Source organism: Alligator mississippiensis, chromosome 4, assembly GCF_030867095.1.
Source record: "Alligator mississippiensis isolate rAllMis1 chromosome 4, rAllMis1, whole genome shotgun sequence".
In the NCBI taxonomy this organism is placed as follows: Eukaryota; Metazoa; Chordata; order Crocodylia; family Alligatoridae; genus Alligator; species Alligator mississippiensis.
In genome coordinates, this window is record NC_081827.1 from 244,993,930 (window position 1) to 245,009,476 (window position 15,547).

General features: G+C 46.3%; 1 protein-coding gene across 6 annotated transcripts in view; it reads right to left on the reverse strand.

Annotated features, from left to right (window-relative positions):
* The window catches only part of KALRN (kalirin RhoGEF kinase), a 759,663-nt gene that overhangs the window by 528,154 nt on the left and 215,962 nt on the right, over positions 1 to 15,547 (reverse strand). The window lies entirely within an intron of this gene.

Below are 15,547 nucleotides of genomic sequence, written 5' to 3' on the forward strand. Positions count from 1 at the left end.
AGACTACCCAAATTTTGCCAGGACGAGGACCTTACCAGGAATATGTCCTAAGAAATACCATTGTACCTAGTGTCTGTGTGAGCTTGTTTGCATACATACATGCATAGACACACACAATTCTGTGCTATGGGTGACAGTCCATTAGGAAAGATAATTTGTGTAACACTGTACATTCACACTGTATTTGCCGTGTAACGTTCCTTTCTTTTATAGACATGTTTGTTTTCTTCTAGTGACTGCCTGCTTCATGCATAACGACCTGCTACTTTCTTGTCCTTAACCGAGTTCTCCTCCAGATCAGGTGGTGGAAGCCTGCCTGCCCATTTTTGCTAAAAGGCTTAGGCCTAAACTCTGCTGACACAAGTGATGTGAGTATACAGGCAACCCCCATTTAACGCTGTTTCACTTTGTGCTATTTCGCTATAACGTTCGCTATAATTGATACCCGATTCCACTTAGCGCTCAGCAAGTTTCACTATAACGCTTGCGATCGCCATCCTGGGTCACTAAAAACACTTGTGGTCGCCCCCTTGGGTCGTCAAAAACTTTTGGTTTCGCTTAACGCTCGTTTTTTCAGGAACCAATTAAGAGCCCTAAGTGGGGGTTGTCTATACACGTGGCCAGGGTGCATTATACTTGTTGCTATGTCTTCCTTGATAAATGAATGGGCACTGCTTGTTGGTTAAACTCATTGGCAGTAAAAGGCTGAACGATGATAAAGTTTCCTTTCTTCCTGCAGTTGTAAGGAGGAAGAAGCCAGAAGTTTCATCTTAGCATTGGGTCAGACTGTATCTGAACAGTGGGATGCACTTTAGAAAGGCCGGCACATGAAATTCCCCTGGGTGTTCAGCCCACTGGGACAAAGTCCTGGTAGTGGCCAAAGCAGGTCACGTGGAGCTTCATGCATAGACAAGCAAGGGGAAGATTACTGCAGGGCTAGCATAAGAGCACTAGAGATTGGGTCAAGCCTTGTTGCAGCTACCACCCTTCAGCTACAGTCATTTCGACACACACTTCTGCCCAAAGCCAAGGTGAAGGCAATGCTGCTCAGGAACTGGGACACTCTGAGCGGAGGGGCCTGGGGACGAGGACGGGGGCTGGAGGGGGGACAGAGAGAAGGAGTCAGCTTCAGTACAGCCTGAAACAACCAGTGGTGCATGACTCTGAATGAAACCTATAGAGCAGGCTTTGGGCTTGGGAACGTTGTCTGAAAGTGTCTTGGGGCTGTGAGCAGGGGAACTGTCTCCGGTTGGCTGGTTCCTCTTGTGTGTGCTCAAGAAAGCAGGGTTTTGTAAGTCAGCAGGATCCTTGTAACTAAAGAGAAGTGCATCAAAGACACCCCAGCTCCACTACCAATTTCTCCTCCTTACCAGAACACGCCCAAATTTAGCTCTCCAGTCAGATCAAAAGAAGCAGCAGTTTCATAGTGCTTAGGGTCGGAAGGGACCCAAACAGATCATCAGGTCCGACCCCCTGCCCCGGGCAGGAACGAGTGGAATAGATTAGCCTTTGGCAAATGCTGGGCTTTGCACATCTATTTCTCCACATTTTTATTTAACTACGCACAAACCAATGTACTAGGCAAGTGAATAAATGCAACAGTATGAATGTGCATGACCTGGATGGCTCAGAGCTGCAGGGGTGTACTTATAATCTTACAAAACAGCAGAAGAGTGTTCAATAGTGGTCAGAACAATGAAGAAACAAGGTGGCAGTGAGCCAGTTGCCCAGCTAGTGCATTAAATGATGTTCCTGGCAGCACAAACCTTCGGTCTCTTTCTTTAGGGTAGGATTTCTCAAACACCAAAACAGCCTGCTATAAATCATAAGGTAAAACACATCCTTTCCCTTGACCCAGCACCCCTACAAACGAGCTTACCTGCTTCTGGAAGCTACCTCTTGGAATCATAGAAAATAAGGGTTGACGAGACGTCAGGAGGTCACATCTAGTGCAACCCCCTGCTCAAAGCAGGACCAGCCCCAACAACATCATCCCAGCCAAGGCTTTGTCTAGCTGGGTCTTCAAGACCTCCAAGGATGGAGACTGCACCACCTCTCTGGGTAACCTGTTCCAGTGTTTTACTACCCTCCTAGTGAGAAAATTCTTCTTAATATCTAACCTAAACTTCCCTTGCTGCAACTTGAGCCCATTGCTGCTTGTTCTGTCATCTGCCACCACTGAGAAGAGTCCAGCTCCATCCTCTTTCGAACCCCACCTGCTGCTATTAAGTCCCTTCTCAGTCTCCTCTTCTCTAGACTAAATAATCCCAGTTCCCTCAGTCTTTCCTCATAAGTCATGTGCTCTAGCCCCTGAACCATTTTCACTGCCCTCCGCTGGACTCTCTCCAGTTTGTCCACATCCTTTCTGTAGTGGGGCGCCCAAAATTAAACACAGTACTCCAGATGTGGCCTCACCAGTGCTGAATAGAAGGGAATAATCATTTCCCTTGCCCTGCTGGAAACAATCCTACCAATGCAGCCCAGGACGCCGTTAGCCTTCTTGGCAATAAGGACACACTATTGACTCATCTTCAACTTACTGCCCACTGTAACCCCCAGGTCCTTTTCTGCAGAGCTGCTGCCCAGCCAGTCAGCCCCCGCCTGCACCGGTGCAGGGGATTGTTCCGTCCTACGTGCAGGACTTTGCACTTGTCCTTGTTGAACCTCATGAGATGCCTTTTGGCTCAATCCTCCAATTTGTCTAGGTCACTCTGAATCCTAGCCTTATCCTCCAGCGTATCTACTACTCCCCCCAGCTTGGTGTCATCAGCAAATTTGCTGAGGGTGCACTCTGTGCCATCTTCCAGGTCGCTGATGAAGATATTGAACAAAACTGGACCAAGGACCAACCCCTGGGGTATCCACTTGATACCGGTTACCAACTAGACAGAAAGGACAAGGGCCAGATTCTGCAGGCAATCAGGTGCCTAAAAAATGTATAAATACCTTTAAAAATCCCGCTCCCGCTGTCACCTGATCCCTGGCCTCATGCCCATCACCTGGGGTACAACTATGGCTCTAAGCCAATCTCCTACAAAGGACCAGCCTAACCCTTCACACCACTGTGCAAGGGGTGGCACTGACAACAGCGAGGTGGTCCTCTCTGCTGTGGTCGTCTGTGCATTTATACAATGTGGAGTTGGTTGATTCATTTGCTTGTTTGTTTCTAATGTTAGGGTCTCTTTTGAAGTACCCGTTATGAGGAACCTCTTGTGCTTTGCCAGTGTCTCGTGATACACTGTGCCAATGTATACCATGTGTATCAATCAAAAACATCACACATCACTGGAGATGCAGCTAATTAATCACAGACAGGGCTAAACCCAATTCCCCTTAATGGTCAGCCCACCCAGCGACAAACACTTGTGTATGCCACTGCGGATGAGGCCAATGCTGCATCGCACGGGCCTGGTATTCCAGTATAGCTTGGGGGACAGCATGTAGGGAGGAAAAGCAGAAGCTCTAATAAGGAAAAGGGCTGCCCCAAGGGCAACACCAACACTGTTTCCAAGAGAGGTCAGTCCAGCCACAACGCGTTCTTTAATTCATCATTTATTATAAACATCCCCATTTTTCCTATTTTTAGATGAGAACATTTTTGTCCTCCCTCCCAGCTGTTTCCAATCTCTTTGTTTCCATTGCAAATACTACCTTGTATCTGTATGGTCTTTCCCTGCATAGAAAAGCCTTGGTCTGGTTTGTATATAAACTATGGCATCGATGCTACTGTGCACCCCGCGACACACCTCAGGCCCACTCTCAACTCTGCCATCTACAAAGGAGCTGATCCTAGGGAAGTGATTGGGAGGAAGGAGGAGAAAAGTGCAGTTATATGCTGCAAAGTGACTGTAAATGTGTTACTACTTAGCCCAGCAGATCTGATGACTTTAAGGTTGGATATAAGCTCTCTCTGCTCTTTACAGTTGTTAGTCCTGTAGGGCCAACAGAGAGAATAGTGAGCTGGATAATATTCTCTCTCATGTTGTATCAACTCATTTGCTGATTTGCAGTCAGTGGCTCACAGGTGAGCAGAGGCAAGGCAATACCTATTGTGCTCCTTCCACCTGATCTCGGAGCACTTTACAAAAGAGGTTAAACAGCTATTCCCATTTGCAGAAAGGGAAACCTAGACACGGAGAATTAAGTGACTGGTCTGACATCCCCCAGGAACAGAACCAGGTTTGCCAAGTCCCGATGCAGCGCTCTACCCACAAGTGTTGGTGAAGGGTGCAGTAAGTCTTGTAAAAACTTTTACTGCCAGAGGTGGAGAGGGAGGGAACAGGTCAGGTCTGAGCTTCGTGCTATTCATGTGGACATGAGTATGGGCTAATACTGATGGGAAAAGACAGTTCATGAGGCTTCAAATGATTGAGGGCAGCCCTCAAAGTTGACCCTAAACATCACTGAAGACATAGCCCGAGAGCTAAAAACATGGCGCTCTGCAATGCTATTCTTATACAATCAATTCCCACAGCAGAAAACCATTTCAAAACACAGCCACCTTAAGTTCTCGGGCCACTGCCCTACTTCAAAATTGTAGGGAGGGCCCTTTATCCCAGACACCGCATGGTTGATTTGGGGGAAAGCTCTTAAAAGAGAACATTCAACAACAATGTGCAAAATTCAAACCCAATAAAAGGAGATATCCTTTCACACAGTGGCAAATTAACCTCTGGATTGATTGCCACAGGATGAGGCCAACAGCTTAGCCAAATTCATAAAAGGATTGGAGATTTATATGCACAACAACAACAACAAATCTCAAGAGGAAGAGTATTAAGGATAATAAAATAAGCAAGAGCTTTGGAAAGAATATAAACCCACAAGCTTTGGGGTTTAAGCCAATCACTAGCCCTTGGAGTTAGAAATAAATTACCTCTGGAGATAGGTTATTCTGTAACTACCTACTCTGAGATTTCTTCCTCTGGAGCAAACTGCACTTGCCACGGTTGGGGACAGTGTACTGGACCAGAGGGCTGAGCAAAGCAGAGCTGTTCCTAGAAATGGTTTCATTCTGATCAGAAAAAAAATAACACAGCAATTACAGGGCTTGAAATAAAGCTCAGCTGTTGGAAATATGGAACGCGTTTACACGGGGAACGAGCATGTGTGCGTAGAACGAGGGCATCCTGTCAAAGCGCTGCATGGGGCTTCGAGTCACATGGCTCCTAATGACTTCAATAGAGTCACTCAGCTAAAAACCCCATGCAAAGCTTTAGGAAAATAACCCTGCATTTTTTAATATTCCTCAGAACAGATTTTACCAGTTAAGCAGCTTTGGCACTGAATTTTCTTTTGCTCATTGGGCCAAACCTGTCCCTTGGGTACTGCCGCTGGAGCCCAAGAGGCAATGTTGAGATGCATTTGGAGCACATTGTCTCTCCTCCTCTTGCCAAGGCCCCTTCTGGAATCTTTCTCGGTTTTTCAAAGTATTTTTTTCTGCTGGATTCTTCAAAGCTTGTTTTCTTTCCTAGGACTTTCTCCCTCTCCACCCCAATTCTCAGGTGATTTTAAGATTGCTTCTAGAACAGTAGCATCTAGATCGGCCTAATAAGATCAGTGCTGGGCACTGGCCAGACTTATAGTAACAGATGCAAGCCAAGACTGGAGAAGGGATGTTTGACGATTCTGATCTTATAGAAGGGCACTGGCGGGATGCAGAGATGAAATGCCCTAGCCACAGTCGGACAGGAAGCCTCTGCCGGAAGTGGATTGGACCCCAACTCTACACGACTGTCATCATGACAGGACCTTCCTTCCCATGTTCCAGCTGAACTCTACACTTCGTTCTTCGACACCTCCTCCTCTCTCTTGCTGGCCTCGGCTCTCCTTTATTTTTTCATTCACTGTCTTTGCCTGAGTTTCATTGCTTTTTTGTTATATTCAGACCCAGTCCCTTCTTTTCCTTATTATGCTCTGTTCTCTTTCTTTTTTGGGGCCTTTTCTCATTCCCTGCTCCCTAAGTGCCTTCCATTTCCTCCCTGGGTTCACATAACTACATCCCACCCCTTGCTGATGGTGAATACAGTAACAGCTCAGCCAGGCCGACACACAAAATCTTTATGACCAAATTGGAATAACAGTGCATCTTGCACAAAAATGCAAGGTGGCAGCTGGGATCATACAGCAACCCCAGTTGGTTTTATTCTCTGTGCAAGGTTATGTCAAATCGAGAAAACTGTTAACGGAGACCTGACACACTCATCATGTGTGTATCTAAGAGAGCCAGTGAAGGCGAGGGAACGACATATGCATTTCAACTGAACTAGCAGCTAAAGAAAACAAAAGACTAAATATTAATCTCAAGAGAAACCTGTAAAAGGTACAGGGAGGATGCCCTGTATATGACAAATGCACCCTGCTCACATTTCTTAAAACTGGCATCCAATGTCTAGGGTGTTACAAATGTCTCAACCATTCAGTGTATGTCTGGAGTTTTGGCCATCACTGGTACAAGCTATTGCAAACGTGCCCCATTGATACCCAAAGACAGGTCCAGTAATGCCTCTAAGCATCCTGTTGGACCACTCAAGACCCATCACCTATAATTAAGCTATAATTGCAGAGGCTGCAGAGAAACAGAAGTCTTCACATCTAGACAAATCCAAAACAGGAGCCAAGCAATTTAACTGTTGTAATACAATGGTCACTCTTTTCCTCCCTGTTTGTTCAGACTCTAATATGCCAACTATGAAGGAAAAATGCTTTGAAGCTATACAATGAAACAGAGTAAGAACTAAGCAATTTTGCCAGCAAAGTGTGCGCTCCAAACAGAGCGAGATCACTGCAACATCGCACCCAGCTTAACCAGCAATGGATCCTGCTCCATGAAAGCTGCAAGACTGGACCAGCTTCCTCCATCTGCATTGGTAAGAAAACACAAATACACCAAATACTCCATTGGACTTTGTGGAGTAGCTCATTTTACTTTGGGAAGGAGTCTTTTTCTGTCATTTAGTTGTATATAGCTTGCTTGTGGTATTGTTATTAATGCCTGCTTTCTATAGATCAGCCGGGTGTTGTGTCAATTCTTGGGGCACGAGGTTTAAAGACCCACTATCTGAGTGCAACACCCCTTGTCTCTTCCTGCGTTAAGACACCAAGGCTTGAAAAGTGCTCTGAGATCCTTGGACGGAAGACAAGCTAGACGTGCCACATCTTATTGGTAGAAATTATTTTTGTTTTTCAAAGCCAGCACCCAAATCCTACCCCAGGAGCCCTGGCAGGGAGCTGAGACGATTCTTAATGAGGCAGTGCTCCCCAGATCGGGCTGGCACAGGCGCATTTGTTCAGAGGTAGTCAGGGCACTGTGTGGTAGTATGCAAATTACTCAGTGAAAGCTATGCGTGCTCCTAATTAATGTTTGCAGGCACCATCTGGCTGGGACCAGAAGGACTGGACACACTGATGTGCCTTTTTCTGAGCACGATGTAATGGAAGAGGCCACGGTACCTCCCAGCTTTTACAGAAGCAGGATGGGCCCCTCACTTTCTTTCCTTCCAGGACTACCAGTACATTGGCTCTTACCCTGACAAAGGCCTTTTGCAGCTTAGGCAGACTCTGGTTTTTCATCCTCAGTCTTTTGAGAAAGAGGGAATAAAATAAAACACACACAAAAAAAACGAAATCCCAAGAATCTAAAGGCAACACCAGCTAGAAAGAATGACAAGATTAATCTGTAAAAATCATTACTGACCGTTATTGAAGCTTAACCCTGGGAACTATAAACTTCTGCAACAGCAGAGGTGATTATGCTTCTTAACAGCCAGAGAAGAAAGAAAAATATCTGCTCACAATAACCACTAAGAGCTACAGATTTTCTGGTTAGAGGGTAACAGGGTCAGGGCAAAAGATGGATTGAATTAAAGCCAAAGCACCAAGCAAGGCAAGTAGCCATCTTCTTCCTTCCATTGTTTGCCTTCTCAATCAATAGGGTCTAATTTAGCATCCCTGCCATATGCCAGGCCTTTCCTAAATGCGTTTGCGTTTGGTGAATGGGCTGTTTGAATTCATCACACCGAGACGGAGATGTGACCAAAGCCCGCAGCGTTCATTTGGGGACAAAAAAAAAAAGAAGCATCACTGATGTCACAGGACTATTTCATGGAAATGTGGTTAGTGCAAAGTACGCTGTGCACACCTCCAACAACAGGGACTACAATCTTCTCTCAGCTGCATCACTGCAAATGCAACCAACCCTTTGACCTCAATGGACGTGCACTGGCTTTACAGCAGTATAAGCGAGGACATTTAAAGCAAAGCATTTAAGCACCTGCCTAAATCCTATGGATTTAATCCTATGGATCCTCTGCTCAGAAGGATGTACTTAAGCATGTGTTTATAGTTAAATACCTATGTAAGTGCTGTGCTGAATTGGGACCGAAGACCAAACTCGATCAAATCTGCAACGAATATGAAGTGTAACACTTCCCCTGCTACTGTACCGAGGGAAATTTTCATACCAGTAGGTACTGTGTATACACACACACACACACACACATGCACGCACGCACAACTGTCGAAATTGTGTACTGGTGAACTTTTACAGAGTTCAGACACAAGAACCATGGAAACCAAACAGACACTCCGCATAGCAGACTAATACCGCTGCTCCACGTGCCAAACAACTTATCCCGGCTGAGACAAAGGTTATATTCATTTTAAAACTGAAATTATCCTAAAATGAAAAGATGAATGCCTTTGTATATGTATTCCTTAGACCTGATCCAAGACTAATATTATTTTCCCCACATTTCCCTATTCTTATCCTTCCTTGGATTAATTACACCCCACGCTTGCTTGCTGCAGCATCACGCTGGTCGGAGAGACTGGGCAAGGATACCGCAGCCTGCCTCAGACCCACAGCTCTGCCGGGGCTTGTCAGAAATCCAGCAGCTTCTGCCCGCTCCGTCCTGGACGGCCTGTCTCAGTTTCCTGCTGCTCGCATCTTTGCATAGGGGCAGCCATTGTGAGCTGCAAGCTCCTTCCCGCTGCCTTGTCTGTGCTGGGAAGATCTGGCAGGGTCTGCTTTTCTTTTGCTAATTGCTAAGATTGTTATTCCTTCCACGTGGGGCTTGGCAACCTCACGGCAGAGCCTTTGAAAGTCCACGCATTTAAACTGTAGCCCTTCAGCTTGAGAGCAAGCTGAGTAATTGGCCGGGCTTTGATAAAGATACAGCCATTTGCCTCAACCATGCAAATGCATCAACTTTAGTGCACATGCGGCCTCTTAGAAGCCGCATTCACAATCCCAAGTCACAAATGTCACACCCCGAGTAACCCCCCTCCCTGCCAGCCCTCAAGCCAGCAGCCAGACTTTGTCTTTTCAGAAAACTCCTCCGTGCATCAGAGGACCACTGAATTAATGTGCAATCTGTGGCGAATGCTGTCCTCTGTCTCCATCACTAGGGGGGTATATTAATTTTAACAAACACTAACGCTGATCTAATGACTCAACAAATGTGAGTCGTCCTCCTGTGAATTTCCTTTTTATTTTAATGTGGGTCTTGGAATCAGCGTGCGAGGGGCCAGCGCCTCCCTCGGACCATCAGCATGACGAGTACTCCTTCAGCATCCCTGTTTCGGGGGTGCACGCTATAGCCGTGTTGTAAAATAGGAACCGTGGTTCCTCACCTCTGTGAAAGGCTTTCAGGCCTGTAAATGAAAAGGCTTGGATTGTGATTCTTATCTAAGATCTCCCTCGGCTTTACAAACATGCACTAATTTAGCCTTGGAGCAGCTCCCTGAAGTAGGGGAAACTTATGGCTGTCTTTGATGGATGGGGAAACCAAAGAAGCGCTCCTGGTCCAGGAAGTTAGTGGGAGAGCAGAGAACAAAAAGTAGATCTTATTTCTAGCGGTGTGGCGATTTTTGGGGCTCAAAACTGCAGGGTACCGAACGCCTGCCTCTAAAGAGAGCCGAGAAAACAAAAGCACCTTGTCTTTAGCCATAAGGCCCTCTTGCTTTTCTCATAATTATGGCACTGCACCGTAACTTAAAGAGACGACAGCCCACAGGGTGCATCTGCAGAGCTAGGGGCCACTTCTGCTCCGGAAGACTATTTTTTTAAGGAAGGGCAGCATTTCTGACCAAATTTAATGGAGCTAAAAATTTCCTTTTCATTTCACTTTCCTTATCATTGCAACCGGATCCCTTATGGAAACATCCTATAGAACTGAATAATCTTATAAAAAGTTGAAATCTGCCTGTGCATGTCTACAGGAAGAAAGTAATTCTCTATTAAATTCTATAGGCTGGTAGAGAAGGATCTCATTCTCAGTTCAATTCTATAGGCTGGAATAATTCCCATAAAACTGCACTGGTTTAATTCCTGATATATTCTACAGGGGTTGGGGGGGGTTTCCATATGGGCTGTGGCAAGACTTCAGTCAGCACCTGTAATGCATCAGGTGACATCATTAAGGTACCCACCTGCCTAACAGAAAGCCGGGTTCTCAAATCCTAGTGGTCCCAAGCCACCGGTAACTTCTCCGAGATGAAAAAATAAAATGTCTAATTATATACAACATTCGGGAGGTGCTTTGCTGAGACGCCAGGCTCACAAAAGAACCATATGCCAGTGCCGAAAGTGGGCTTTCCAAACATCTGCTTCCCAAGGGGATTTCATGCCAGACAGTAAGCAAGCAACTTTAATTAGAGGCCAATTCAGATCCTTGTCTCGAGGTCTGTGACTTCCCTAAGAACGAAAGCCCTCCCCCCCTCCTGCCCTCTGAGACTCCCGAACAAAGAGAGCAACTGCATTTCCCTCCCAATCAAAAACAATCTGCTCATTTCTCCTTTTAACATGGGAACCTTTCTATTCTTTCCCTAATAGGGTGCGTGTGCCCAGCCCTGACGCGCTTTCTGCCGGGGCCCCGACTGAGTTCAAAGGCAGCCCTGCCCAGGAAAGCAGGCTTGTGTCTCCTGCGGATGTCAGTGTGGTTTCTAAATTAAAAATTCTGCCATGTCGTTGGTTTTGGTCCCTATAACACTCATGGGTATGGGTCTAGTTATTAATTAGACCTGTTTTATCCTTTTATCCCCCCGTCTTTCTGCTTCACCAACTCTCCGCTTTGTAAATCTCATCAGAAATTACGCTTTTCTTCCCTTGCTTATCCACCCCTTAGTCTATGTAGCATCCTGCCATTGTACATGATTTAAACAGGTACCTCTTATTTAATTCTGTAGCATCCAGTTGGTTTAAAAGACTCTAATGAAATGAGCCTCACGCAGCTCACACATGCAGTCCAACTGAAGTGGCTGGGTCCTGTTCGGTGCGACGCTTGATGCGACTGCTTGCATATGTAAGGATTTCCCTGTTACGGTCAAACTCTGATCCATGGAGAAAGCTAAGGGGGTATAAGACCCCCTCCTTAACAAAATGTGCATCAGCAGTGACAGCACCACTGGAAGGTCAGCCTCCGTGGGGCTACTTCACTCCCTTCTGGGTGCGAAGAGGCAAAATAGCACGGGGGAGCTCACATAATCATCACCTATGTCCATCTCAACATGCTGGCCACCACAACCCATCAACATGGAAAGCAAATTTGTGCCAGGTGAAGTCACAACTGGCCAGGTGAAGGTCTGGCACTATTTGCTCCTATTCAGAAGCAAAGGAGAATTACGGACTGAACTGCGCCTACAACATGGGATGCAACAACTTGCCACTTAAGTAGGATCAGATGGCAGAATCAGACCCTGGAGCTGTGCTGTGTCCTTTTACTGTTTCATTTATTCAGGAGCCCACAGCCCTCAGAACCAACCCTCCCAGCCCTAACGTCTACGAAAGCTGTGAAACCCCAGATAATTGCACCCCACTAAAGGGGAGTCAGTATAAACCTGTGGTTGTTAACTTCAGGATTACCTTCAGATCACCCAGATTTCTCTCATGAACCAACAGGCCACAAGCAGGCTCTCGTGCTTGTAAGGACGGTGCAACGGGATATTCTAAGGGTAAAAGTGATTGGTTTAACTCTCCAGATAGCATCGTCAACTTAAGTAAAACCAGAACCAAGAGATGCACATCGCTGGGGAGGAGAGGGCAAGAAATGCACATGCCTAAATTATTTATTTGCATCTCTTACGTATTCTGACATTTTTGACACACATTAAACATTAATGAAAATCATTTTATGGTTGGCTGAGTCATGCCAGTCAACGCATAATCCTCCGCATCTCCACCTGCCTCTTTCGCCTTCCTCCAGCTCTTATTACAGAGCGTCGCCACTTGTAACTCTGACTCCTCCGCAGCTCTGATCCTGAAAGGTGCAGGGCTTCCAGAGATGTCAAGGAGCACAGCAAAAATCCCAGGGAGCTTGAGTATGGCATAATAAACACACCGAAGAGAACGGTACCCACTCAGCCCTAACCCCGCTGCTGTTAAATTCACAAACCTGCTGTTTTGTTAATTAGTTAAGCTGAGATGCTGTGAATCATTTTGGAAAGCAAATTACCTCCTTGGTTCTAAGGCACATATTTTATTATTTTTTTAAGCTTAGCATTTTTCTCCCCTACAATATCTGTACGGCAATTAAATTACTGCCTGCCCCTGTTTAATCTAACGTTAGCCTACTCATTTTTTCAGTCATTGTCTAATGCCAGCGAGGCCCCCCTACAACCCCAAACTCTTAAACGCGCCAACGTAAACGTTTATAGCCCCAGGATGCATTGGTGCAGAAAGCCTGATTGTTGCTGCAAGGATCTGAAATGTTACTGTGATGCTCAAAAGATGAGGATTGCTGCCGAACTGAAAATGCAGATTCCCTTATCCGTTACATTTTTCTCGTACAAACAGCATGGAGAGAGGCCTACGATAGACACCAATGTCACCAATGGCGTAGCTCACTTCCTGGACAAGACACCGTTTAATTTTACTGAAATGGTACAACATCAGGTATGGTTACACAGACCCAGGAGGTAGCCTTCTGGCTGTTTTTAAAGCAGAAGGATATTAATTGAGTCGCATCTCACATATCCTATTACGCTGCGAGACCGAATGCCAGAGTTACCAGAAACACGTTCTCCATTCCAAAAAGGCTCGACTGTAGGGAAGAAGGGGAAATATATCTATGGAGATTGCTGCCTAAACTCAGCAAACCGGCTTCACAAAGAGCTGCCTCCAGGTTAATGAAATCTGACTGATCTCCGGAGGGTGCAAGCTGTTGCCATATAGATCCCTGACAGCTGGAGGCAAATGACCATCTAACTTGTCTATAAGACAGGGGGCAATAATTTGGAGCCCCTCCTTCCGGCCCATGTCTCTAATCAGTATTGCCAGCTTGCAAATGCGGAGGGCGTAGAGCCGGTATTGTTCTGCAGCAAGGCTGACAGGAGTGCTTTGGGTGATGTGTTTGTGGTGATTTTTTGTCTAATTCCCTTTGCTCCGTTCCGGACTGTTCTATAAAAGCCTGTTCCCCTTTTATAAAGAGATTGATTTGAGATCTAATTTAGTGCCGTGCTCTGCAAAAACAAGAAAGGCAAAGCAGGGGAAAGCACTAAAAATAAAAATAAGAAAAAACTTTGCCTTCTTAATAATCCACAAGCTAGCATTAAAAAAGCTCCCGTAAAAGTAAAATTAGGTTGTGGTCATAATTCTGGTCCATTATAAGCTGTGGTTTCTTGTGTGAGATCTAGCTACTGCTGAACCATCCTCTGCAGCAGGAGCCTAACCCAAATCCAACTGAACTGGAGACAAAGATTCTTGTGGATGTCTTTAGCTGGCTTCAGATCGGGCTCCGGGTAAGAGACAACACGAGGAGTTATCTTCTGCCAGACTCCCTGCTATAGGTGAGACCTCACTCACCTGGCTGCAATTTTTTCATTGCCATTTTCACTGAATTCCCCCTCCCCCCCCCCCCCCGACTAGAAGGGTACATCTACCAGAGTTCGTAGCAGTACTGCCCTGTATTATCTTGTGTACTGGCCTTCCTTCGCCCACCGCCTATACCAGGAGTGGGCAAAATGTGGCCCAGGGGCCGGATGTGGCCCGCCAGGCCATTCTATCCGGCCCGCGGGGCCCCTAAAAAATTTAGAAAATTAATATTAAGCTGCCCTGAGCTGCAAGTCATGTGGCCCTTGATGGCTTGCCGGAACTCAGTAAGCGGCCCTCTGCCCAAAATAATTGCCCGCCCCTGTCCTATATGCATGCCTTTTTATACCGTCCTTCTGGCTCTTTTGCAAGCACAACCTTTGGTTGTGTCCATGACCTTTGGTTAGGTCCATGGATATTTCCGTCCTACAGCTCAACATGAAGTTTTGCACAACTTTTTTTGTTGAAATGGTTGATCCTTGTATCAAGTTGTTCACTAACTCTTAGGAGTCGCCACGCTTTGAGGTAAGAACTCAAGTCACAGTGATAAATCAATTAAAGGTTAGGATTCATTACAAACAATAGCAAATTAAATGTAAAGGTGAAAGAAAGGTAGCAATATTTTCGATCTGCTTCTAAAGTAAAGGTTGTGGTCATAATTCTGTTCTATTAATGTCACAACCCAAGGGTGTGATTTTGTTTGTGTGTGCTTCAGCACTGCTAAATTATTTCCCGCCACTCGGAGCTTTCTTTGCAAAGTGTATTTCTCAGTTGCAAAGAGAAGTGCACAGTGCAAAGGAGTTCCCGCCACCCACATGCAAATTTGTGTCTCACTATTGGCCAGTTCTAAATTATTCCCATGTGGCAGCTAGCGATTGGCTTGCTAGCCGTATAAGAGGCTTGAGCAGTTTCCGCCCAAGTTGGAGAACTCCGAGGAGAACCCCGCAAGGGAGGACTCCACAACCACCTGGAGGAGGAGGGCTTCACGTCTCGTGAAGAACTGTAAGCGCTGCGGAGCCTATCGAACCCAGCGCGTACCTTAAGAAGGCTACAGGGGTCTGATCAACCTCTGGCCTCTCCCCGTCGCCGAACGATCCCTCGACAAACCCCTTCCCTGCGCGCAAGTTCCACGGAGCCTAGCAAACTTCGTGCGAGTGTGTCCAGAGCTCTTCTCCGAGTTGTTTTCTTCGGTTGACATGACGGGCTCGCGTGTTTAGAGCCTTCAACCGGATTGGGCTAGAGGTTCGTATGGAAGGAACTCTTGTCCGCTTTTCTTCTTTCCTGTCTGTAACTGCAACTCAAGCAAGTTTTCCTGCCTGCACCGCGACCATCTACGGTGTAAGTAAAATAATCTTTAATCAACCGCTAAGCGTCCGTGCCTAATTCTAGTCCGCCGGCCTGCATTCCCCGACCCGCGTGCCAGGGCTGCTGGCCACCGCCCGCCGCACACCCCCAAGGGCCTCGGACCGCTCCCGGCCCACACAATTAAATTCTGTGGCTACTTGATAAACTACTGAGAATTGACTGAATGTTTTTTGACTTTATGGTTAGGTTCATTTCCATCACAAATGGTAGCTTGAGTCCACAACTAAAATATGGGTTCTTTTACGCCAGATGCTGTACAAATACTTAGCAGGAGACAACACCTGCCCTAACGCACTTGGAGTAGACGAGGCAGACAGGAGTTGGAAGGAAAACAGAGGGGGTGAAGGGGCAGGCCACAGCTGGACCGAGCCCAGT